The 24,481-nt window shown below is 41.5% G+C and overlaps 1 long non-coding RNA gene across 4 annotated transcripts in view; it reads right to left on the bottom strand.

Annotated features, from left to right (window-relative positions):
- The window catches only part of LOC121078776, a 291,522-nt gene extending 267,379 nt beyond the window's left edge, over nucleotides 1–24,143 (bottom strand). For 3 of the 4 annotated variants that reach the window (XR_005824743.1, XR_005824740.1, XR_005824741.1), the window contains exon 1: nucleotides 22,694–24,143. This is a non-coding gene — a long non-coding RNA (uncharacterized LOC121078776). The other variant, XR_005824742.1, reaches the window with a different exon arrangement.
- Between the last annotated feature and the right edge of the window lie 338 nt (nucleotides 24,144–24,481).

The raw sequence follows: 24,481 nt of genomic DNA, 5'->3' as shown, positions 1-24,481 counted from the left end.
ACACCCAGGAGAGCCACATCACACCTGTCCTTGCTTTCCTTCTTTTACAGCTACAGATATTCTTGTAACATAAAGGTACAGATGTTCCCAGAAGTATGTGATTTTCATGCAGATGATGTCCCTCACAAGACAAGGAAGCCTTCTGAAAAATACACCCAAAATGAAACCTGCAAGAAACCTATATTATATTGTAAACACGTCTCCTTTTAGGCACACAATGGCTAAAGGCCTCTGAGAAGAGACCCGCATTTCATGTAGTCTGTCAGCCAACTTCTCACATGAAGAACATGACTCTGTATCTGGGACCAAACCATTCCCATTTTTGCTTTAATATATTCCTCTTGCCTTTATCCAGGATGAAAATTAAGCACAGCACTAATTACAGCCATGAGTATGCTCATAATTACTAACACATAGACAAAGGAACCAACCCATAGGTTACCAAAATCAAAGCAAAAAATCCACATTCATTTCAGTGGAATCAGAACTAGCCTGGGTATCACATTTGGACAGCAAATCCCAAAATAAAGAGACAGAAAAACTGATGTTATTTTCTGTCAGTTCCCAAAATGTCTCAAACATTAATTTATGGGCAGCAAGTCAGAACAGATACTATGCAAAGTTCCCATTTTAAGCCCTGTTACAGACAAGGTTGGAACCTTTGCTCTAATACATTCACCCGATAGCTGCTGGTGTCCAGGGGCACAGGGAAACATTGTGAGCTGCTCCGGGACTAGAGAGGCCGAGTCAGGAGCTGGGCAAATCTTAGGGAGTGCCTTGCTGTTTACAACTGATTTGTCCAACTCCCCATCACATGCCAAGAATGGAAAGGAACAAAAAATGACAGAAACGTTGCCCCTTGGGGTTCAGAACACATCTACACACCTCAGAGATCTGGAGATGAAGGTGAACAAACAGAGCTGTAAGGAGAAATAAGCAAGGAAGCTCCCCTTCCACATACACCATTTACACACCGTGTTCCCACCAACGTGTTACTCTGCGATTCCATAGGGCCAGAGCTTGTAAGCTCTGTAATCTTGTAAGCTTCCCTCTGCAGGGAAGATCTCCATCTTCTAGGAATGACTAATACAGCTCCTGAAGGCCATCTCTGCTAAATCCACACCTGACTATTGCACTTAAGTGCTATCCACTGAAACAGCAACAGCAGAGACCCAATGAGATGCATCTCCTGCTTTTCTTCCTTGGGAGAGAGAGAGGAAAAGAAAAAAAAAAACTTAAAGGGAATGGAAATCTTACCAAAACCTAGCATAAAACCCTGCTCCTAATGAGGCGATGGGAGTTTCGCTTGCACTGGAGACGTGCCAGGATCTCATTTCCACTGCCTGACTCCAAGCACACTGAGATCAGTGGGAGCCTTCCTGCCTATTGCAGCGCACAGAGCCTCAAGTCCCTAACAATTTGCTGTGTATTAATTGCCTTGTAGGGGCATGTTTGAGTTCACCCCTGAACAGCATGCATCAAATTGCAAAAGTCCTATTCTTTTAGCAAATTTCTCCAAGGCTATTTAAATAATGTTCTTTGATTTTCTCTGTCATGGAAAATCATGGAAAATTTCAGAAAAGAAGAGGGCCTAACAAATACCATATTTATATATATATATATACATATATATATATACATATATATATATGCTCTTCACTATAAGAAAAACTGAAAGAGAATAAGAGTTTTTCAATGTCTTCAGTTCTTCTAAGCAAAATAAGTCTATATTCTCTTCTTTTCACCCAGGCCATTAAAGTGTATTAAGCAGATTTTATTTGTTGGCCTATATTCCAGAAATAAATTATTGTTTAGATTATTTTGGATTTTTTTTTCAGGGTTTTAATATTTCATATAGTTTAAAATATTTTTGTGACCTATACCACCCTCTTGCTGTCTTCAGCATAAGTTTATTATCATTTTATAACCAAGACATTGAACATTTGTGGACCGTGTAATCTTTTATGCATAGAAGTTTCAATTCAGAAAATGTTTAAATAAATGACTTAACTTCAGGCATACCATTAACATTGAAGTACACACTTTGGAGTTTGCACAGATTAGTTTCTTTAACACGAGGTCTTTCTGTAGAGACTGATGGATAACTCAAGAACACTGGAGGAAATGTCCATTTTTCACTCCCAGTACTGGTTTCTAGGTGAAAACTGAAAAAATTTGAGATGACAGGTAAAAGCTTATTGACCACCTACTACATTGCCTATAGTCCCACTAACAGGAAGAGAACCCAGCCGTATTTTAATTTTACTTTAATCATTTATATGATTAAATATGCAAAGCAGACATTCTCATCAATTCAGTAATGAATGGCAAAATGGATGATAAGAGAGCATAGACACCAGCCTATTTTTCTATTACTCCAGCTTTTCTTTCTCAAGCAGATAGGACAGACCAACTGATTAAAATCCCTTTAATTTCCTCTTCTTTTAATGTCAATTAAACTTTTCAAACATGAAGGGAACACAGGGAAAGGCACAAAGCAACAATGCAATACTAATTACCTAGCATGGGAACAAGATGATAATGATTAACTGTGATTTTTATTTTTTTTTTAATTTTTTATCTGGAATAAAAGGGTTTTGAATTAAGGAGAATTTTGATTGGCCTGTGTGCGTGGCTTATTGATATAGACTGAAGGAGCCCTGCCCCAACCACCCCTGATGCAGAGCTGCTGCCGTGGTACCGCTGCACGGTGCTGGTTTTCACAGAACAGGATTCCCATTTTCTGGTTGGCTGTGCGTTTCAGCTGCAGAGTCACTCCACAGCTATCCAAATCTCCTTGCTCTGAGCACCTGACAACAACATTTAATCCAAGGTCAGTGATTTGCTTTAATTATTGTCATTTTGTTTTCTTTTTTTCCCATCAGACATGCACTCTGCATGGTTCTCTGCTCTCCCTGATGAACAGGTACGTAAAAACCCACCCCACACCTCGAAACTCCTGAACAACCCTGGGCAAATACTGCTCAGCAAATGGCCCTAACTGTCCCAAAGGTGCACAGAAGAAGAAAGTGGGCATAGAAAAGAGGAAGCCTTCAGCCAGCTTTCACATGGTTATCCTTCCTGCAGTGTCCACCAGCCTTTCCTGCTCCCAGGCCTTAGCCCGGTACCCCAGAGCGCTGAGATCCAAGCTGCCTGCTGTCGCAGGAGTTAGTAAAGTGAAGAGGAACCTTCCAAGGTTTCCCTCTCATTCCTTCCTCTAAAATAGCCCTTAACAGAGAAAAGCACTCGAATGGTTGCTATTTGAGGACCTCTGCTTCTCTTAAGCTCCTGGATTACAGAGCTCTTCCTTGGGAGCACGGTCTCCTGCCAGGAGGAGCAGGCAGGAGCCCTCCTGCAGCTGGCGGTAACACCTCGCCCCACCTCCCCACCACTGGGATCTCACACCCACTATATCACCGGCAGGGTTCCCATCTCAGAGGTGACAGCAGACAGGACCTCGAGGGAGGTAAATGCGTTTCCCAGCCCTAATACCTCCCACGTGGGCTCCCATTTGGAGAGCCAGGCTCGGCCAGAGTTGGGTGCTGGAAGCAGTGGCTTCTCCCTCGTGCTCCGTGTAGAAGTCATCGGGGCTCCCTCGGAGGGCTGCATGCTGGGACAGGCAGAGGAGACAGTTTTCTCTCTTGGAGTTTATTCAACCCAGGATGCACTTATTACTTCCTCAACAGGAAGCCCCTTCCAGTTATCATTGTAATAATGCACGTCTCCATGGATACGTAGCTTTCTTTATAATAATTCACCCATGAAAAGGCAAGAAAAACAGCCAGTAGAAAAAGCACTAAGCTCTCTTCTTTTATTTTTGTTTCAGCCTCAGTGAATAGGAATTCACATCATGTTTTAGGAGTCATTAAGAGCCTAAAGACTGTAGCAGCTTTTAAAAAATTGGCCACTTAAATCTGAGTTGCAATGACGTTACTGGTGAGACTGAGCAAAGATGGCCTGCATGAGAATGAGCCAGTCTCTGCCCAGAGTTAACCACACAGCGAGCACAAGACAAACCCAAGAGGCCCAGCTTGCAACCCCAGCTCACAGGGCAACGCACTCGGCCTGCCCGAGGCCCCTGACATTTCTCCAGCCAGCAGGGATCCCACGCTGGGGGCAGACAGTGTTTCTGTTTCGGTACTCCCCAGGGAGCAAACACATGTCCAGCTAAGACAGGCAGCTGAGGTGGCCTGACGCCGCCACTTCTCTTTCTCTCAAATCCAAGGCCAGAGAAGCAGCAGCCAGGTATAACTTAAAGCAGCTCATAACATGCTTACATTTGTGCTGACTGCTGCCAAGTGAAAGGGCCGACCAGCCAATAAAGCTGCTGGGAAAGAGCGCCAACAGTGCAGGGGAACGTGCGTCCCCAGACGATGGCTTCTAAAATGCTGCCAGAACCAAACCTCCAACTCGGTCCTTACAATAAGCCCTAGACTTCTAGACTTGAGGGAGAAGATCCATTTCTTTTTCAAACCCTAATTAACTGAGTCCATCTTCTAATACATACAATTTCTCCCACTGCAGCTCTTCTAGCCAGATGCCACAGCACAGGCACTTTGAAGTGGGAACCCTGCAAAGCCCTAAAGAAGCGGGATGTAGACTAACGTTTTATGCAAGGCAGCAGTTTCACATACACTTTAAGCTGGCACAAGCTGGGACAGCCACCAGATGAGACCATCCTGCCCTCCCCCCAAGTTCCAGTTGCTCACTCCCAGCTCCACTCCTTCATGCGTGCTGACAAGCATCTGTGTGGCCAAGTGGGGAAGTGGATCGGGAACTTATCTGCATGAAAACAATGTCCTTCACCAAGGAGGGTAGTTCTGGAATGGGAAAAAGCAGCCAGGGGCACAGGGAGGGTTGAACTGCTTCTCTTGGCAGTAACGTCTGCTTATACTGGCTCAAAGTGCATGTGAAACTACACTTAGGATTATTTAGACAATTAATGGTATTGTTACAGAAATGCCAGCTCTTGGGCAAAACCCCTCTGGCCCTGACTGTTCCCCCATCGAGTCAGTGTAACTGCTACTCACTGAGAGCTACTGGGAAAAACGCAGGTTCCCGAGTGGGGCAGATCCTATTCGGGAGCAAAAAGGAATGAGAAGATGGCAGGCAGTATATCCTAAGGATAATTTTTTAATTACGGTCAGTACAAAACCCTTAGCTGAAGGAGAGAGATGAGCTTTGTTTCTACATGTGTATGTGGGGCTGGGTGTAACAGATGCCGCTGGGTAGGCTGTGAAGTTCCTACTGTGTCACAAGAGCTGGAATTAATGCGCTGGTTACAGCCTCTCAGCTCAGCCTGGCTGCAAATTCACGCGATCCAGCTACACGCTTCCACAGTGGTAAAGCAGAGATCCGTGCAAATAAAAGATCAGCTTCAAACAAAAGCCTGAGCAGAGCTAATGAGGGCTTTGATCCTACAATTAGATCCATGCAAACATGCTCCATCCAGGCCCAGAGGTCTGTCACACACAACAGCAGTTGGGCTTGCACCACAGGCAACCACTACAAGAGCTTGGCCTCCATCCAAATGGCCATCAGGAATCGCTGTGGGTGTATGCTGGGGAAACAGCATTAATACATCAATTAAGATGAGAAGCACTAGTTGTTCAAGCCAGGCAGCAATCAAAATACAGAGTTTTCCAATTCCACTCAGAAAGGAATGTGCACTACTGAAAACCTGCACAGAACCAGCGCAAGGAGACGGGGCAAGGAGGGTGATTTGGGTGCTGGTTTTTTTTTTTTTTTGATGTTTCTTTTTTTTTTTTTTTTTATCTGGCTAGGACATTATTAAATGCTGTGATCAGTTGCCATCTATTCCATTCAAACATCACATTCGCATGTTTCTAGAAGTCAGAGTACCCAGATTTCAGGAGACATGTCAAACTGAAACAACTTAGAAAGTAGCTGTATTTGAACCTCTGCATCTTGAAACTGATGACTGGTTTTCAAAAAGAAATCTCAGGATAGAGCTTTCTGGGGCTATACATAAGCAAATCAAACACAGAGCTACAGGAGGAATGGATGAAAAAATGATGAGACAAGGACAGTGACAAAAGCACCACGTTTAAAATGGTCAGGATCATCAGCAGTATCACTGATTCTTACCTATGAGTCTTTCATCATTAATGGATTTCTTTATTGCTACTTTAGTCCTGACTACAGTCTCTCTGAAAACTGAATGACATGATACAATCAAGGCAAAACTTGCCAGTTCGTTCCCAGGTTAGTTGCTTTAGGAAACTCAGAGCATTATATACTTACCTGCAACTGGTCAGAGTAAATGGCTTAGTTAACTCAGCCTAGTTCTTCTTCTAATTCGTTCTGAGGAAAGTGTAGTTGTTTGCTCATTCTCATTTCATTTCAGTTATTAGGACTTTTTATTGGGAAAAATATGAATATGCAAATATACTTGGACATTTTACATAGTATATTATTATAATATTCAAATGAGTAATAAAGTAAAGATTATAATAAAAGCAAGACAACTTAGCACCTACAAAACCTTATGCTTTGTTTTTGAGAAATTTAAACAATTCAAAGTTGTTTCTAATTTGTCTGACAATATTTTGTATAATTTCAGAGACCTAAAATAAACACCTAAGGAAAGGGCAGGAAAAACATGACCTGAATATACCCTGCATTTAAAAAATGCACTTAAAAACAACTGGAACCTTGAAGATATCTACAGCTTAGTTTGATGCTCAATATTTGATCTTGCTGCAATTTCCTAGATTTAGAGATTAAAATACCTATTTTGATGATCTGGTCTGTAAAAAGACTACCCAAAAGACATGGAGACTTGCTCTTCTAAACCTCAGACAAGCAACAATAACAAACGAACACATCTGAATGTCTGTATAGTAACAGACATAAAATGAGTTGGCACTTTCATTCTGGTTCCTAGTTATGAAATCTACACGTTATCAAAGCCATCCACCTCTACTGACAATAACTGGCTTTATCTCAACAGAGAAGATGAGAATTGGAAGAGTCCAAGACTGAACAGTCCTCATGTCCTGAGCTGGTTTTATTGGTGCAGAACTAAGGCAGCATCACCAGCACACTGCCAGATGCACCTCCTTCTACGGGTAACTGAAGAGAACACAATTTTTCAGCTTTTTTGGCCCTCTTCATAACTCTTAGCTAGAGGACAGAAGGAAGGGGAAATAAAGAAGAGAAAGAGCTTTGTCAAACCAAAATCTAGGTAAAGGGCTTGCTAACAGCCCATGGTTCTGTGCTCTTTATCTCAACACTGGATGCTTTCTGGCCCCTCTGATGGCCCCACAGCAGCAGTTCAGTATTAAGCATCCCTGAGCTGTATCAACATCACTGCTAAAAATGTAAAAACAGAAGACTGGACAAAAAAGCGATGTACCTTTTTAACCTTGTTGGAAATATGAAAAGGTATTTACCAAGGAACAAAAATACACTAGAAGAAATGTTTAATTTTACACGTAACGGAAGTATTTTGTCAAAGAAGGTGAATCTGGAAGTACATTCAAGTAACATGGCACAGAATGCAGTTTACAGGGCGCTATCTGCCAAACAGAGCCTCTCGTACGAGAAGCTGGAACAGTCATCCTGCTCCAAGATAAAGTCTCTCCTGTAAGATGCTGATGACCTAAATAAATTATCTGGGTTAGAAGCTGAACTTTGGAATCCAGAGAGGTACCTGACAAGCTGCTGGCTCCCTGGGTTACTGGAGCACCAAAGGGACGAAAGGGGGGACATTACAGAAACCAGCACAAACCAGCAGTGAAAAGCCAAAGAAAATTCTCATGGAACTCTGAAACCATCTCTCCCCCATGAAAAGAGTCATTTCCCACGGACACCTCGTAACAGTCGTAATACAATTGGAGATTACTGGCACCGCAGTAATAACGCTCTACCTACAGCTGCTATCCTTCATTCCCAATGACCCAAAGCAGCTTCATTTATTACAGAATTTTCACAGAAGTAAGAACAGATCCAAGCCCTCTGCAATCAATGGAAATACTTCCAGGAGCTCGAGAGGGCTTTGAATCACGCTTGTATCTCCCAGCGAGTACAGGCCTTTGCTTTATCACAGATTCACAAACACAGCTTCTGACTGAGTTATAACACGCTCCTCCAGAGGAAACCAAGGCTCACTTAAATTAAAAGACAATGAAAACTCAGCAAATAAAAAGAAGTTGTTCTTTTACAGTGTGCCATCTACCAGGGGAAATTACTACAAGATGCATCTGTAGGTCTACCTGTACCAGGGAGAGTGGGGGGGCTCAGCGCTCACCACCACGTACCGCCCAGCAGAGCCCAGCAGCTGCCCCATGTCCGAGCAGAGCCAGCCCCAGCTGCTCCAAAAGGGACCCGCCACTGGCCAGAGCTGAGCCACGAGTGACACTGGTTGGGCTTCTGGAGAGCAGATTGAAGGAAGGGGGAAAAAATATATTGCTGGGCAACAGCAGCCAGGAGAGAGGGGTGAGAAGCAGCCCTGCAGCCCCCAAGGGCAGTGCGGGAGGAGGCCTGGTGGGAGGGTGTGCAAAAAGTCTGGCAACAGGGCTTCCCGTGACACAGCCTCTGAGATACAGATCTATATTAGACTTCATCCAATGGTACTTACAACACCTCTTATGGTGGAACATGCACTAAATACTTACTGATGTAGAAGAACTTCCCCCAGATTATATTTTTACATCTTTTGTATCCCGCTGCCACACCAAACATTGCTCCCTACAAAGTAACCTCCTGCTTTGCTTAACTCTTTGGAGGGGAGCGGGAAGAACAGGCTCTTTTTGGTCTTCTTCATTCACTGCAAACATAAACCTGTGCTTGGGAAACAGTAATTCCCATCTTTCTAAGGTTTGCATATCTATTGTTATTTTCACTGCTTTTCTCTATCATACAGATTCTTCTTTTTTCCTTCACACAACATTAAAGTATGCTAATCTTCCATCTCTAGAAGCCTAGGAATGAACATAACTCATGTTTCCAAAGTCAGCATCCTGATTACTGTTTTGGGCGCTATCTTTTGCATTTCATAATTACACAGGAAACAAACTTCTGCTGGAATTAAAATACCTGTTTTCAATCACTCCAGTGTATAGAACCAAGGAGCACAACCTCTTATTAGTATGCAGACACGTACAATGATTTTAAGAGAAAGATCCCTCTTAAATTGAATTACAGAAAAATGTTTACTTGAAACAAACACATGGAATAGTTTAGCTATCAATAAGCCCAAACTTACTTAAGGAAAAACAATCCTTTACAACATCAGTAATAAACTCAAAGCCTCGCTGTTCAGTGATCTTACTTTTTTCTAGTCAATACAATCAACATAAAATTCTATGTGTGAGAAAAATGCAACGGGAATAATTCAACTCTAGTGAGAGTGAAGCATTTGAGCACCAAATATGTATGTTGTGGCAGCAATCTTTATTGCTTATTGGAAAGAATTTTGTGTATGAATGTATTTCTTTCTCATTATTCAAAACCTATGATGGCACTTTCTTGTACACGCTGTATGCATGTGTATACAACATAGGTAGTGTGACCGCCTTCGCCAAAGTGCAGAAAAAGCTACGATAAGGGGAAGGAAACGTGTTGATCCGCAGTAAGCAGTTTCATAGCTCCAGCACCCAAACTGGCCAGTAACTACTATCCACAGAGTGAATCTGAAAACGCATCTGAAAGAGTGTGTTCTTCCCATTGCCTTGTCCGTTGCAATACAAAAGAATTTGGGTCGATTGTGGAATATTTCTTTGATGACATCGGTTGATAATGAAATGGCAGCCTGATACTACAGACTGGGCCAGCTCGTGTGGGGGCTGACTCAGCACTGCCCAGTGCTTTTGCACCACAAAGAAGAGGAAGCGGTTGGGGCTAACTGAAACGTATTTACAAAACAAAACTTGATTAACAATTTGTATCTTTTCCTCTCAAAAGTCATCATTCACTGCTTGGTTTGGAACACCAACAGTGCAGAGCAAGACTGCATGAAGAAGGCATCTATATAACAAAATTTATCAGAACTGATAATCAAGAGGTATAACTTGAAGTCACAGGAGGTTCTTCCTAAAACAACTTGCACAGACCTCTGTATGAAGCAAGTCTTGGCTCTTCCTATCTTACTGCCTGTGCTTCTGGCACCTGGAGACCGCCAAAAACTTTTAGATCTCTGGTTTATACACACCACCTGTTGGTTTTTGTAAAATAAACTTTAATATTTCTGAGAGCAAGTAATGTTTTGCATCAGACAAATGCCTTGGGGCCTTCTAGAATCTGAAAGCATGGTAGAAAAAAAAGAGCTAGATGGAAACAGCAGGCAGGTGGAGAACTAGGGCAATTCCACTTTTCTGCACTCTAGAATTCTGTCACACACAGGTCTTCAGAGTTCTCTGCTGCTCTGTGTGCTGTCTTCCTCCAAGGACAACCTTACAAGAACACGAGCAACAGACAGAGGGTTTGTCCAGATAGGTTCTCACCCCCACTCACAACAATTCCTCTGGCACAGACTAAGGGTCATGCCCAACATTCATCTACACCAGTGAAACTCCATTGATTTGGGGGAAGTGGAGAAATTTGTTCACGTAACAACTTTACACCCAATATCAAGGCAACTAAAAATAGATTTCCCTGGTATCTGATTAATGGTAGGCACCATATGATCTTAATTAAGTCAATCTGTTAACTCTACATACACACTGAGAGACTTACCCCTCAGTTTGACATACGCACCATATGGTTCATTTTCCAACTGGGAAACCTGCTCTATAAACCAATAGCAGCTCTCCCAGGTGAAATACCGTGTTTATCATTCTATGACATAACACAGCTAAATTACTTACATGATCAAAGACTGAATGTGAAGAAAGCTTTCCATCTATTTTCAGGTATACACAGCCTATTTATTTTTTTTTAATTCCATTTCATGTTGTCTTTTCTCAGCCAGCATTTGGATCTGTTAACCTGCTTGAGGATGTTCATAAACAGGGAAAGAATCAGTCATCTCCCTGTCCCCTTCCATTCTAAATACTAAACACAAGTAAACAAGTCCAGAATTGAATTAAGTTTTGAAAGTCATTGTATTGCAAAGTTCAATGCAAATGAAGGAGTATTGAGAGGGAAGAAAAAAAAGTTCTACCTTTTGCACAAACTTCCTGCTCTACCTCTAGTTTCACCACGTGTTTTTCTAACCGCCTTTCAGTGATATTCCCTAATTACACAGTGCAGTAATGAAATACACTCAAAATCAGTCAGAAATCTGCGAAGCAAATAGACTGTGTACAGCACATGGGGAGAAGGGAATCAGCTCAGCTCACACTATTCAAACAAAAAAACATGCATTTCCAAGCACTCCACCACTGCCAGGCTGCAGCACGGCAAGGATTTCAAGTTAAATCATTGCATAATATGATGGTAATGAGTTTCTCAGCAATCATTATGTCTCTGTCAGATGGTAATAAAATGGAGTATTTGTCTCTGTTCTTGGTGTGCTCAGAGAATATGCAGATATGCCAGTCCTCATTATATCTTGATAGAAACAAAACCTATTAGCACAGGTGCTGTACGTTTTAATGAGGGAGACATGTAGAAACTAATCCAGGTCAATTATAATGAAATGGTTACACCTAGCTGAAACTGATAAAAATCTAATTATGGCCATATCAACGGGCTGTTTCATAGATGCATTGTGTTGATCTGTTCATTGTAGAAGTGTATAATGGGTTTTCACCTCAACACCTCTAGGTAATTGGTAGGTAAGGAATGATGTTTGTATGGTACGTGCTGTTTTTCAAGTGTATATTGATATGTAATGGATGACTATTCCTTTTAGGAAAAAACATTTTTAAACTGTTTTGTTTCTTACAGTCAACAGCACTTCCAGGAACAGGTCAAGTCATATTCTGTTGATAAGTTACAATGGAAGGTAGTTTGCAGCTTTATCCAGGTCACTGAACCTTGAAGTTGAGTCGTAACTGAAATCACAACCACCATTTTTAGGACCACATCAGAGTAACCTAGAGAGAGCCAGATACCAGCGTATTCACTCTTTCCAACTTAACTACGGATGATTTAGCAAGTGGCCCTGCTTGGCCCATTGTTTCAAACCCTGCCACACCGAGCTTATCCAGAGCTTGTCCATCCCGACCCACAATCAGGACATAGGGGAAGGCCATTACCTGTTAAATAAAAAACAGGGACAGAGCACTCTGCTCAGGCAGAGATACAGGATGCCAAGTTTTTAAGTTAGCATGAGATCAACCCACTTGTGCCACTCACCATGTGGTCAAGAACCCCATGCTTAAGTTTTAAGAAAAGAGATTCAGCCTGCCCACAGCAGACATTGCTCTCGCTAGCACGAGGTTGGCCTGGCTGTATTTGTACAGCTTTGCCTTCATGGGCCCTGCAATCTGCTGAAACCCTCGTCTGCTGTCCTGCTTAAGGGAACAGGGCTGGGGGGGAATAAATATCTGCAGGCTACGCAAAGGTCTGCTTGATGTTAGCCTCCGTGAGCAGTAATCAGAATGTGTTTTGTCGTGAGCAGGCCATGTGGAGGGGTGAAATAGCTGCCTAATTTTTTCTTCTTTTATGACTTACATCCTGAAAGGAAATACAAGCTCTGCTACGAGACTGCTCTAAATGAACTCCAGATGAAATCTCTGACTGGCCCAAACTCCCACTGACTTCAGTGGATGCTTTGAACGGGCACAAAGAATGAGAGCCTGATAGCTCTGAGCTTGAAAACGTATTCACATGTGGCTGCCCCATTTGTTTCTAACTCACTGAAAGCAATGGAATTGCTTCCTTGTTATACATGTGCATAAGCATTTTTCCAGATCACAGCCATAAAGCGCTAGATAAAAATAGTTGTAGAGCCTCATAGCTTTGACAGTTGTCTGTACTGGATGATTCAGAGAATTACTTTCCTCCATTTATCCATGTACGTACTTCCTTTACCTCCTTTAATCCTTCTTTGCCTAAAGTTAAGTTCCTTGCAATTCGTATTTTCAGCTCTTTTAGCTGCTATGCTCAGTTACAATGTTAAAACAGTATTTAGTCTTTCCAGTTAGCCTACAAACACGTACCTGATACTGAACAGCCCCAGATTTATTTCTGCCATTTAAATACATCTAAATACATTTCCTTTCCCTCTGTGGCATAGCGAGCAGTTTGCCAAGAGGGCCTTCTGGTTTCTCCAGGCACACAATGCACTGTTTCCCTAAAGGATAATGACAGGCAAAATAACTGAAATCAAGTTTATACATTTCTTTGGAAGTGGGTTATTTAAAATTCAAATTAACATTAAATAATTGTTGGAGTAGTAGAAATTCTCTTTTGCACAAGGGAATTTGCTAAGCAGGGATTTACTGGGTCATTTTTGAAAGTGGCTACAAACAATAGTTTCAAGGAAGCATGCTTGTTTTCCTATGTACTGGGATCCTTGCATTCTAGCACTGAAATGTTACAGCTTGTTTTTGGAAAACCTGTCTTCATCTCAGGAGACCTAGCCTGATTCCCAAAGCGACTCTAAGCAAGCTGTGCAGCCGGAGCTGGGCCACAAGTACCATGGCCAGAGCAGGATACATCCCAGGCATGCTGTGTTTAGCCCTGTCCATCCTTACGAGTGCAAGTCTCCCTTCAGGTGGTTACCTGCAACAGCACACCATCCTGTACCTGCTTACTTCATGGTCTAGGAGACACAAAGTTGCTGTTGAGGATAGGGAGGCTTTAGCTGCCTTCATTTCACACACCCCTGACACGTACCCAGCCATTTGCACACTCTCCGCAGCCAAGTTGGTCTCAGTGCATCAAATGTCATGTGGCAGGGCTCTGCCCTGAGCCCTTTTCTGTGGTGCAACAAGAGACCGAGAGGGAGGGAGCAGAAAGAGCAAGAGGAATAACTAGAGATGACGTGTCCACTACTCAGTGATTCAACAGCAGAGCCAGCATTGAAATGGTTGCTCCATGTGCAACCAAAGGCAAAGCTCAGGTGCTCCTTGGCCTGTGCACAGTTCTAACCCACCCCTCACAGAAACCGACTGCTTGACAAAGAGCACGTCATGTAACATGATGACCCAAATCCTTCTTGCTTACAAGTGTTATACAGGGGCCATATGGCCAGGGAATTGGGCAGAAAATCTTAGCTGTGTTGAATGTGCACATATTGCCATATGGGTGTCCATCAAACATCAATCATCCGTCAACAGAGAAGTATGAAAATCACAACATACATGGAACAAATTCCTCTCTCCTCTGAAATATGAATCTCCATTTGTTCAGTTTTAACAACCTTCTTGCTGTCTCTCTGCCTTTCAACCTCCCCAAACTGCCAGATGATAAATATTGCACGAGTTGAACAGGTAGCCAAATTCCTGCCACAATCTGACCACGGAAAAAAATTACTGCACAAGACAATGTTGTCTGCAGCAAAGAGAGCTATAGGTGAGACTTACAAGTGAAGCTACACTTGCTGCTTATATATTGTCTCAAATTGACAAGAGATAATCTGTGGATGGCCTACTGCCTATGGCATCAGTTTGCAATTTCAAATCGCATCTGGGACTTTGCATGTCATTGATGGAGATCAGATCGTGTCGTTACGTAATAACTGATGGCCTTTGTAGAACTGGATCTGTACTGGCAAGGTTAACTCAACACTGATAAATAAACCACATACAGATTTCAACAATCAGTAAATAGCCTTACAGATTTACTCAATACTTTATTTCCTCCAGTCCAGACAACCCATATATAAATTACAGAAGGCTCTTGTCTTCTCTTTCTTCTCTCTTTTTTTTTTTTTAACACTATTATTATTTATTTTAAAAGAGCTTATTTAGAAGTTATCAAGAATTCATACACACGTATTCACCAGTGTAATTGCCTGGAAACTTTCAGCCTTTCTGGTGTGACACTTCTCACCTTGAAAGGGGCATTTGCATTGAGAGTTGGAAACAATTTTAAGACTCAAGGCTGAGAACACCTAGGATTGCTATTACTCATCTTTACCAGGCACTGACAGTTTTAAACCTCCCGAGTACTCAGATAGCTATGTAATTTCCTAAGGGAGTCAACTATTGTGAGACACCATTGTTTTCGTGTGATAGCACTTTCAAATCATTAGGCCACCAGATTTTATACGTATCTGTAAACAGGTATGATTTATAGCTTGTAAGATGGAAAAAAATCAGACTTATAATATTATATTTTAACCAAAAAATGTACTCTGGATTTCTGAGGAAAATGCCTCATCACTTAGCTATTTATATTGGGATGGTACAGAAGAGAGAAGAGTAAGAACACCATCGTGGTAGGCACTGTGTAAACACAGAAAAAGACAATTCTTTTACAAAGAGCTTAAGCTCTGCACTGAAATATTTATTTGAGATATCACAAGGGACTGATAATGCAAAATCAAAGTATAATTGAATACTCTGTTCCACCACACTTCAGGAAGAGGGGAATTACAAACAACCTGAAATTCAGACAAACTTCCTACAGCCACTACGGCTGGATCCACACACTATCAGGGGTAATGTCTTCCAAATGCTGAAAAGGACAACAGGTTTGGGGTGCAAAACCAAGAAAGAAAGAAATCAGGCACAACCATTAGACAATAAAACATGCTTTAAGGGGACCAACAGACTTTCTAAAAAAAAAAAAAAGACTAGAATTAATAAACCCAAGACTTCAGAACTGCATCACTATATTAATTACCCCTTATTAAATAAGCAAAAGTTCTCAAGGAGTCACACTGCAAACAAAACATAGATGCCAAAAGACGATTTTGAAGGATAAACTAAACTCAGCACTCCCTAAACCCTGCTAATATTTACTCAGGAGATGTTTAAAGCCCTGCCCCATTTAATCCCAATTAATTTAACTACATTGTTATAATCCGTGCCACTTAACTTCTTCACATTTAAACCACCAGTTCTACACCCAGCATGTTCAAAGGCCCAGTCCTGTACAGCAGCCAGCGGAAGCCAATGCTGTTGCAGGAACTTTAGATGGTGTTATCATTAATAATTGACAGCCAGGACTAAGCAGCTTACAACGCAGCACCACAATTTCTCTCAGCTCTCACTCTGTATGTACGAGTCACACAAATACGTCCCACACTGCAGGATGACAGCTAACTTAACACTGCTTGGGCTACGTAACATTGTTTTTACCTGGCGCTTGGTACATGTAAAGATTCATCATTTTCTAGATAAATCTTTTCAAAGTCTGTCAATCTGTCTTTGCTAAATGCATCCAAGTTAGAAAAATAATGTTTGATCTACAGTAAAATCATACTTTCACAGTAACTCACTGGCTTTAATTTTAACATCACGGTGATCGGCTCCCCTGTCCCTGCAGCAGGATCACGCTACGATGCCGTGTTTCCGTGGGTGGCCTCAAGGCAACGCAGACCCAAAGCACAACACAGCTCGGAAACATGTAGGAATAACTTGAGGTTCCTTAAAACATCATCTATAAATCAGCTGCCAATACAGGCTATCAATAGCCCAGTAAGAGAAAGCGACTTTTTTGTTTGCATTTTCAAAAATAGAATTATATGGTTTGGAATTAGGTTGACGTGAAATGGAATGCTTGTGAAACCGAGAACACCCCAACAAAAAAACTGCAGTTCACTTTGTTTCTGATTGAATTACAAATTCACTTAGATCAATTGATAAATTTAAAGTTTGAAAGTGACGGTCATTTCAAAATAAATTACTTTTTAATCAAAAAATCAGAATACCTTTCATTTGAAAATGGTTAAAAGGAATGGTGATTTGTTTCTGAATACAACATTTTATAAAATTTGAATTAATTAATGAAAAGCACTAATGTTAGCAAGTATTTCTCATTTGTTTCTGCTGACATTCTGAGCTGTGTTTACCTGGTGTGGCAGAATTTTATCCCCAAATATTTTAACTTGTACCATAAATACATGGAGTGGGTGACTGCTCACAGGACACAGTGTTGTTATGATACCACCTGTGAAGTCCGACTGCAAAATGAGCACTGAAATGCACCGGATCACAACTTTAAAGTCATCAAGTTCAAACTTCAAAGAGCAGAGCTTCAGAAAAATATCATCCAATGTCAATAATAAAACTCTTCTGGAAGGATACTTATCATACTCAAGAGATATGTGATAAGAAATTGAGCCATGGTGTATTCTGCTAGTAACACCACCCCTATCTAACAATTAGTCTGTCTGAAGGACAGGAAGAGAGTATATTTATAAGGCTTATTCTGTCAAACCTCCATCGGTCTTTTTCCTATTTACCCTACACAAAGCCGCAGGAGAAAAAATATTCCTCTCTGCTGCTATAATCAAAGTGATTGTGTTTCACATCAAAAACGTTTGTTTTATTTACTACATGGATTAAAGGATTAAATTGTAGAAGAGTGCTCAGTCCAACATTTTGTGCTTCTGCTAGAATTCCGCTGCCCTTAATCTGCAGATCATTGACACAGTATATTGATAAGATAATTTTCCCATTACGGCTTGCTTGTTTGTGATGTATACAGAATTAAGTAACAAAAAGAAGATTCCCAGGTCTTTTTCTTGAGTGAGGTTAATTCCTCAGCCAGCTTTATTAACAAGCCTTGTATCTTTTGCCCGAGGATTCTCTCTTGCAGAGGATAGCATGAACATTCCCCTCTTGAATGCGTTGTTACAGGACACTTCAAGGAGACTGTCCAAAGGAGAGAAGCAAGGTCTATGCCTGTTCCTAGCTCTGGTACAGTGAAGTGAAACAGAATTGTAATGTTTTGAACACCAATCTGTGGTTAAACGAATTTTCTGTATGCTCTTTTTCTGCCCTTTTGGGATGTCCAGCAAGACCAAGGGGTGTTTGCAGGGCATGGTGGAGCCCCTGCCACACACTAGCTGCATCATTGGCAAGAAGAATGGATTTCATTTTGATTCTCAACTGACTAGAAAATAAATTCCTCTTCCAGGTTGTCCAAGAATCCATTTCTGAATGGAGCTTCAGCGAACTGAATCTACACTGTGGGTCAGTGAACTACTTTCAGAGGACCAGCACTGATCAGCCAGACTGCTGTGACAACTGCCACGAGATCCTCACACTTTCTATACCAGATGAGCAGATGTTTTCTATGCAAGGGGATCCAAAGACATCCCATGCGGTCACCTATTATTTCTGCAGCCCTTCCTATACTAAAGATAAAAGCAACATTAACCAGATATACCATACTCCCTGCTACGTTCCCAGTTCTCTACAGCTTTTGCTTCAGGAAATACTGACTTCATAGAAGCAAATATGGCATTATAAAAGCTAATCCAGTATTATTGCCTAATGATCATGAATGAGGAAAATATATTAATAATTGTCCCCATCACTCTTTTATTAATCTTTTTATATTTTACAGGGCATGCATTGCTGTGGTGCTGTTGTTGTTTACAATTATTATGCCTTTAAGGTTTATTTTCCATCTCAGGCTTCTGCTCTTTTGTGATTACATGCATAAAAGCAAGTGGAAAAATAATTATGTAATTTATGTTCATACACTTCCTCCCACTGGCATGCTACTTCTTGACTGCAACTGTATTTGATTCATGAACAGCTACCTATTAAAGATGGGGGGGACAGATACTGCAAATCCCTAAGAGCAATCATGAAATAATATTTCAGCTACACCACTGATGTCAGGTCCATTTGCACATTTTTATCACTGATTCATGTTCTGTAATCTACAGTTTCAACTGACAGCATTTATCCCTGTTACTTTTGAATAATATTAGAAGTAGGTATAGAGGTGAATCATACCACTCTCATGTGTGCTTCCTACTATTGATTCAGGCAAAACAGGAAGATAATTGTTAATCAAATCTACAAATGTAGAGAGGAATTTTGAAACTAAAATAATTAGTTTGTGTGTTTGTGTTATTTCCCACTCTAGGACAAGTGTAATACTTCAGAAGTGCTAAAACTAGTATGTATAAACTAAAAGGGAAAAATTCTGTTAAAGGTAAAGGTAAAAATTTTTCTTTTATGCCTACATCTATTTCCTGGGTGACGAAACTAACCTTAAATGAATAGCAAGATATCATTTACACAGCAACGACACTAATGACATGACTCTGCACTGAACTTCCCACTGTGCCAAGTACTGTTCAAGATTTTCCCTTTATGGGAAAGGCAAAAGAGTGACAGGAAAATCAAAAGCAGAAGGGGGTGAAATAACTTGACCAAGATGATAAGGTGAGTCAATGGCAGAATGAGAAACAGAAGCCAGATCTTGAAGTTTTCCAGCCTGTGCCCTCACTCAGGGATATCAGAGTTTCCTCCGAGTCCTCAGAAAGAGGCATTTTAAACTAAGTTACAACTCACTCACCTGCATTCCACTAAGAACGATCTGCAATCGATTGCAATTCTTCATTTAAACTACACTTAATTCTGCATCAATAAAAGGGAGAATTTTAAGGCTTAGATCAGAGAAAGTTACTTCATTCTTCACCTAATTCATGACCTTCTTTGACTAAATGACATTTAAAAGTAAGAGAAACTGACAAGTTGAAGGTAATATTTTTTTTCATTGCAGAGGAAATCCATCAGTGCTTTATCTAATTGGAATCTGGAATGAAGAGTTATGCTATTAAGCTATACATAAGGTGCTGTTAACAAAAACGCTGAAATCTGTTTCTCTTTTTTCACACAGAGCAGGATTAAAAAAAAAATCAGTGCAAACCTTCTTCTCTAGCATCACTTACCATGCTGCAGTAAATGCCAAGAGCTATACAAACATAGCCTAACCAAGTATCCATGCTTATTCAGCAACAGCCTAAAACTTTACAAATAGATTTCTCAAATAAAATTTTCATTTAAGAACTGGGTTTTTAGACTTTGAGTTCCATCAGCCCCACTAAATGACAACTACTGCATTGATCTATAAATGCATTTTCATAAAGAAGGCACATCATCTGGGGGGTAAAAACACAGTTACCAAAGCCGAGATCTCATTCTGAGGGGATTTTCAAGAGAGAACACCACACAGAGCTGAGCACTGTTGTACCTAAGTCCTACTGAAGCAAAGCATCATTTTAAGGACATCAGTCAGGTCACAGAAAAGAACTGATGAATCACATAGTACAGATAACTCCTAAAAACAGGTCAGAATGAAAGCTAAACTGGACCTTCTAGATAGCTTTCTCTGGGTGAGTAATAGCCTACTCTGTGAGCTGAACACAGAAATTCCTATCTGTACTGAACCAGCCCTCAGCCTCACATCCGTCACAAAAAGAATGAAACACACACTTTGGTGTTCTCAACAGTTACCTTGTTCACAACCTACCAGCCTAGTGAAATTGCCAAAGCAGAGGCAAACAAGTCATCATTTTATCCCAAACTGATGTTTTCTTGCAAAGCTGTAGAAGGTTCAGGAGGAGAGAGTCTTTTTTCCAAAATCACCATATCAAAGGCAGACAGCAGATGGTCAGAGGAAGGGTCCCCACTATTTCAGCCCCCTGGTGCTCAGTTTAATGATTTTAGATCCATTTCCAGAGCACAAAAAAAGTCACAATACATATTTTGATAGGACTTAAGATGTTCTGCTGAAAGAACTGAACACTGAAAGCTATGGAAGACTGGACTAGTCGTCATGGTAATTCTTATGATATACTGTCTTTAATCCACATCTAACCCATTTACTTTTTTATTACTTGTATTATTATTGTGATCTTTCCATGTCCTATGTATCTGTGCCCATCTATACATTTAGTCTCTGCTAGTTCTTGCAAAATGTGTGTAGTAGAAAGGCAAAGGAGGCGGTAAGGGACCATAGAAGTCTAGAAGTCTAAAAACCCATTTAATTCCAACAAAATTATGGATAGGCTGCCCAAACTGTAGTACCTTAACAAGAAAGGCATGAAGACTAGTTTAACTGAAAGCAACACTATCTACCTATGGGCTAAAAAAAGAAACTGTTTTACATCCATCCCTCTAATTTTCAAACCCATTTTTTCCACTTACTTCATACTGGAAAGTGTGCAACACTGGCAGAGCTTGACAGGAACCCTGACGTTCCAACCCACAGTACTCGGCAGAATCTTGCAAAGATGAACAGTGGTGCCCTTGCATGTTCAAGATAATAATAAAAAAATAGTATAGAATTTATTGCAATAAAATAATGCATGAGATTTTAAAAAACAGCCTTTAAAATAACGTATGCGCTTAGTTTACAGAATTTTGATATGTCATCTTTCTCTACACAATAACTATTTTTCTTAATGCAGAAAGTAATAGAGACAGCCATTACACAACAAAACAAAATTTCAGTGACATCACCAGACCTCAATTAAAAGTTCTGTGCCACTTGCATTGCTTCAAGTGATGGTTAAGCAACAGTGACCCACTATAAAGTAGTTTATGAATTGCTACTGCTGAGAACTCTTGCTGAATAAGCAGAATAGATTCTTTAATGCCACTTTCTTACAAACAGCAGCAAGGACTGGAGAGAGACGATAATTAATGTGTTAGTATCAAGAGAAACAAAGAGCCTGCAAAGGTCTCTGTCCTTTCCCAGATAACAGACTGAGAAAGGTTCTTTAATATAGCTGGCACAGTAATGGCTCATGGAGGCTGGACTGAGGGCAAACAGTGGTTGATTGATTAAGGTACAATTCTGACAACATCTTAGAGCCTGGATAAATATCTTTTCCTAAAAAAATAAAATTAGGCTGCAGGCAGCAAGAGAGGCCTGGTCATTAGCGCCTAGGGCACACTGATTCTAAAAGTCAAAGCAAATACCACTTCTAAAAATAACAAATGTCTATTCCATGTCCAGAAGCACAGGAATCGGGTGGATTGAAAAAGGGCTTTTATTGGCACTTTGTTATGACAGCTGACTGCCTGGGACAGTTTGAGTATTCCTCCGAGAAATCCAACCGGCACCGATTAAACTGCAAGTTATGTATTTGCACAAAGCGCTGAAGGTGTTCACGTTGTTGAACACAAGAAATAAACAGCCTCTGCCCAAAGGACCTCATAAATCCAGGCTACGCTGCCGAAACACAGGATAGTGGAGAAAGCATCCACAATAGTTATTGCTTCTCCCCTGGAAATGCAGCCCTAGCTAGTCATGAACCAACAGAAACTTTGCCCTGGCAGCAGGGTTTGCACCTCATTTCTTGTAAGAAGCGCGATAAAATCCTTCAGGACTATACAAGGTCAGGACCAGTTTTATAGTTCACTCAAAAGAAAAAATAAAATTCAAGAGCATATTAACTATATGTAGTGCTTCAGCAGGTCAGAGGAAAAAGCACAACCTAATGAAAAGCCCCAGGGGTGCTTTTTGCAGCACCAAGACCTCCTTTAAGCAGCGCTCAGGACAATGTCCTCGGAGCCCCAGCCACCACAAAGTCACCGTGGCTAAAACCATTTTCCGGGCTGCTTCTTGGTGGCAGAGACACACTCCTGGAATTCCACTTAATTTTATTTACTGCCGATTAACATGAAACCCCAATTACTGATTCAGTTACTGAGGGAAGAAAGAAGTCCTTCCTTCCCCTCTCGGCAGGCTGGGCGCCAGCCCCGCCGCCTCCTCCCGGAGTCCCTGAGCCTCACCTCAGCCGTGCCCGGTCCCTGCCCGCCCCGCGGGAGGCCGAGGGCAGCGTGCACCGCCTGGCCAGCCGCACCTGCCTCCTCCTCCTCAGCTCTCTGCTTCTTCCTGCAGTCCCCCCTGGGCTTACCTCGCCTGGGAGCTACCTTCACCTCTCCGCGGCGGGCCTCCAGCTCCGGCTCCAGCAGCGGCACGTTCCACGCTTCCAGCTTGTGTCCCCTCCGGTGCCTCGTGTCCCCTCATGGCCACCGCCCCTCCTCCTGACTGGATTTCCGCGGGCGCCAGACCCGGCTGGCCGCGGCACAGGCCGGTCGGCGGCCCCCTGGTCCCCCAGGTGCTCCCGCAGCCCCTGGCGCTGACAGCCAAGTTGTTTAAATGTGCGGGGCCTCCTGTGGTATAACTGAAATAGAAGATCTCATGAAGTAAAACACGGGATTGTAACAACAGAGAGAAGCTGGAGAGCAGTGAGGGGACACAACATGGCTGACAGAAGCACCATTTCATCTGCGCTTTTCTTGAAATTCTCAGGGAAAGGCAATGCTAATTTACAGCAAATGAGAAGGCCACAGTCAAGACACGGAATTCTAAGTTAACAATTTCACTTTTTTTTTTTTTTTCTTTGAAATAAATCCCACTTAACACGCTGCCATTTGACTAACGCCAGGGAGTGGCTCCACGGTCCCTGCACCATGTGGATGCCAAACCCCCTGACATGTTCGATGAATAATGATAAATCACATGCAATACACACCAGTTGTTTCACATGTGCTCTCTCGAACCTCTTAAATGTGAAATGTACCCACAAAGAGCTGATTAAAAGCTCCTGCAAGTGTGAATTCTTCTCCCTGAATAGGTTTTTACACTACAAAAGAACATTTCATATGTCCTATTTGAAACGGATTGGAGCCTTAAAAGCAACTTTATTCTATTCCCATTACGAAACAGAGCTTTCATTGTCTGCTGCTGAAATGCTTTGAGTCATCTTCTTCCAGTAATAACTAACCTCTCTCTTTGTATCTGACAATTCACGGACAACCCAATTACAGGAGAGGAAAACGACGTAACAGTTTCAGAGGGTGGACTCAAGCACCCAACTAATGTTAAGTAAATTAAGCTCCAAACCAAAAATCATTTAAGCAAATGAATTCGGATAATCTACTTCTAGAGCAGACAATAAAAATAAATGGCTAAATTGCACCAGCACCATCTCATAAAGATGGAGCCAAATGCTACAAAAAAAAAAAAAAAAAAAAAAAACTGAAAAAAGCCCGTACAATTTGAGAAACCTGGCAACTATTTATTCTCCATGTCAAATCCCCAGCTCACATTTTTGTCTACAGTATTTCATGCCACAGCTTCTTAGCTTCTAAAATTCCCGTCACTGCAGTGACCTGCCATAACACCCACTTCACCACACAGGGAAGTCTCCCTGCCCCAGTAGCTGAATTGTTTACAGGGTGTATCATCCTCTTCGTCTGGGTGCCATTAGCTCCCAAGGGAGCCATATAACAGCAGGGCTATCACCCACTGAGTACAGGGGCAAAGATTTCATCCAGCAAAACTTGGTACTCAGGAAAACCGAGAATAACCGGTCTGTCTTTACCAGGCTTGAATTTGTACCTAGCAAAGGCTACTGAAACCACAGCAGAACCAACCAATTGGTTGTAACTACTGACAGTGTTCTAAAAACATGGAATAAGGCACTATTTGTGCAAAGTGCGCAGCAAACTAGTTGGTAATATTCTGGAGCAATTCATGTATTCAACAGTTCCTGGACAGCGCATTCACAAGAAAATAACACATTCACTTGCATTCATTGCATGTCATTTAATATGAAAAACACTAATTTGCTTTCATAGCAATATATGTTTACTTGGCAGTTGATGCAAAACTTCTCATATATTACCAGCATGATCTG

The sequence above is a fragment of the Cygnus olor genome, chromosome 15 (genome assembly GCF_009769625.2).
Source record: "Cygnus olor isolate bCygOlo1 chromosome 15, bCygOlo1.pri.v2, whole genome shotgun sequence".
NCBI lineage: Eukaryota > Metazoa > Chordata > Aves > Anseriformes > Anatidae > Cygnus > Cygnus olor.
Note: the sequence above shows the minus strand (reverse complement) of the source record. Positions and strands in the feature narration are given on the sequence as shown.